Source organism: Acomys minous (assembly GCF_964271855.1).
Source record: "Acomys minous genome assembly, chromosome: 7".
NCBI classification, from domain to species: Eukaryota; Metazoa; Chordata; class Mammalia; order Rodentia; family Muridae; genus Acomys; species Acomys minous.
In genome coordinates this window covers 76,117,174-76,120,443 of record NC_140488.1, presented here as the reverse complement: position 1 = coordinate 76,120,443, position 3,270 = coordinate 76,117,174, and positions in this window count along the sequence as shown.

The following is a 3,270-nucleotide window of genomic DNA, read 5'->3' as shown; positions in this document are numbered from 1 at the left end:
GGTAAGACTTGATAACTCTCTCTTTGTGAATTTACTCTGTACAATCCAGCTTGCTGCTCTAGGAAAAACTCTTAAGGTCCGAAGAGGACACTGGACCAGGAGATGTCAATACTCAGTTTAAATCTCAGGAGAAGAACCATAAATGTTGTCATATACCAGTCTAGACAAGGAGATCACAAAGCCATCCACTGACAACGGCCAAGCTGGTAACTGACATAAAGGGCAAATCCAAGGGAGAGTGCAGGCTCAACCTGGAGTGCTTGGAGCTTCAGGACATATGGAAAGGCCAAAGCTCAAGTCCAAGTTTTACTGTGGGGAATATGAGGCATGTGGCCAGTCCTTATTATGAATGCAAGGGAAGCCAGGACTCAAGATTTTGACATGATGCCCCATACCTCCTAAAAGCTAATCAGCCGCCTTACCTCATTCCAGATGGGCCACTGCCCCAGGCTCATCTTCCTACTGTAGGAGCAAAGAACACTCAGTAATTGCTGAGGTGCCTGTGCCACTGAACCTCTTTCGTAAGAATGGAGTTTCCAGATTACTTTTCAAGGAAACAAGCCCCACTGCCGGTTGCCTCCAAAGCAATGAAACATGCTGCATGGCACATGGCCTTTGAGATCAAACTGGATGTAAAAAGTCAAGTCACCACCTTATTGTGAGAATACGATACGTACATAGCCACTTGACACTCTAGGTGGCACGCGTTGGTCATTTCATTTTCTTTGACTTCCACCTCAAATTCTGTCATTCTCTGTACTATGTGATCAAGCCTGTCTCATCCTTTCCACCCAGAGATCCGCTAAGCCATTTCAGGACCTCAAGACCTCTGCTTGGCCTATGATACTAGCCTAACTATTGTCCAGCTAATCTTTTGTCCAATTACTCTGGCCCCAGTCAATCTTCTGCCTAGCCCAGTCCCAGGTACTATAGAGGAACCCAATGCAATGGCCACGTTTGGGCTTAGAGAGATGGGTGGCTCAGTGGTTAAGAGCACTGGCCAGGAGAGGACTCTGACTCAGCTCCCAACGTCCACATGGTGACTCACAACCACCTGTAGCTCCAGTTCCAGGAGATCTGGCATCCCCTACTGGCCTCTGTTGGCAGCTGGCACATGCATGTGACACATACACATACATGGAAGCAACCCTTAGACACATAAAACAATAACGAAAATCTACCATGCTTAGTTTTTCTAGAGGACAACGCTAATCTTCCTAAAGCTAATATACTACATGTCTCCAAAACACCAAGTACACATACACATATGCATACATACAACATCAAAAACATCAGATGGTTCCTCTATAGAATGAAGGGAAAATTCTGAGCATGACACTCAAGACTCTTTAGTTTCTGATCCTATCCCACCAGTGTAATAGTATATACCATAATGCTGGTACATTCAGGTCTTAGGTGGTTGGACCCCGCACCATCTCACCTTCTGCCCTTTGCTCTTATTAGTTTCTTCTTCCTGGAAGGTTTCCTCCCCATCTCTTCCCATCACTACCTTGCCTAGATTTCAAAATCCAGCTCAAATATTTGTTTTGCTATAAATGCTTTCACATCCTCTCTTTTCCCTAGCAGGACATACTCTTTCCCTATATTTGGTAAAGCTTTGTATTTTAATCATGGTACATATAACATTCTTCCCGTGTTCAGCTTATTCATTCATTTAAAATATATCTATGGAACAGTTACAACATGTCAAGCACTGTGTTGGATACTGGCAGTGCAGCAGGATGGATGCATTCTAGACACGCAACATGACTTTTTAAATTATACCATAACATTCTCACTATAACATTGACACTTAGCATTTTGGCTTCACACATGTCCATGTGGAGCAAGGCAGGTTCACTTGGCTTTGGGTATAGGACAGAGAGATGGATTCTCTATAAGCTACTACACATGAAAAGTCAAGGGGTAGGAAATATACATCTAGGGAATTTTAAAAAGTGGCTCTACAAGCTTTATGCCACCCTTTGACTCCCGAAACAGGATAGCATCACCCTGCAACTGCCTCTCTGAGTGCACCCATCTGTCTAGACCCACACCCTGACATTCTGCCTCTGGTCACTGCAACTACAGCCAGCCTCCATCTCTTAGCACACAACATGAAGCAGAAGGACTTCAGTGGCTCAAAGCCCTGAGCTTGCATCACAATCACCTGGAGAGCATTAGCACAGGCCCTGCCAGAAAAAAAAAATCTAATTTAATTAGTGTCGGGTGAGGAGGGTCCCAGTTCAGCTTTGTTTACCAAACTCCTCAAGTGGTTCTAATGTTCAGCCAGGCCTGGCAATCACCAGTGAAAAGAAGTTTGCAGCTACACGACGTCCTTGTTATTTCAGGGGAAGTGGTGCTAGAGAAAGGCTGCATTGTAAGCGGGAATCGGCGTTGCAAAATAGGGTCAGAGAAAAGGGAAAGTCTTGATTTGGGACTTTAACCTGGGAACTGAAGTTGAACATGTTGGAAAAAATAGTAATTTATTTTGTAAATGTGTAAATAATTGTAATTCTGAGAATGAACACCAACAAAAAAAAATCTGACTCAACTGTTGCAAGATAATGTAATTTTCCAGACCAAAGTGCATGAGAGTACAATGTTGACTTTTGTGGCACAGTCATAAGCAAGGTTTTGTTTAAAATTAGAGCGCTTCCTCAATTATCCCAAGGACCTCTTCTAATCCTTTGAGAGTTAAGTTGTTCTCTTTGAAACCTTGATCCCGTCATTACCCAGGTCAACTTGCCAGGGGTAACCGGCCTATCTCTGCTAAATGCCCATTTAGTTTTTTTTAAAGTTATTTAATCACTTTACAGCCTGATCCCAACCCCTTCCTCTCCTCCCAGTCCCACCCTCATACCGCCCTAACTCTAACCCCCCCTCCAATTCTCCCTTCTCCTTCTCCTCAAAGAAAGGGAGGTCCCCAAGAGGTACTAATCCACCCTGGCACCTCAAGTTGTTTAATGTGACATTAAAGGTGGTCTCCAATATCATTTTCATCGACATCATGAAATCGTGAATCTTTTTTAATACTTTCAATTTTACCCTGAGATCCACTTGCATTGTGCTACACTACTTTAACAATTTAATGAGAGGCTAAAAATGATCTTAGGATAATGGTTGTGGATAAACAATTGGGGCAAGTGGGAAGAAGAGCTTATTTGAGACTCAAAATAGTGAACGTTTTATGCTATGCTGACTTGGACTTTCTGCCCAACATTCATAGAGTCCTTTTTCTCCTTTTGGGTTTGATCTCTTTAAAAAAAG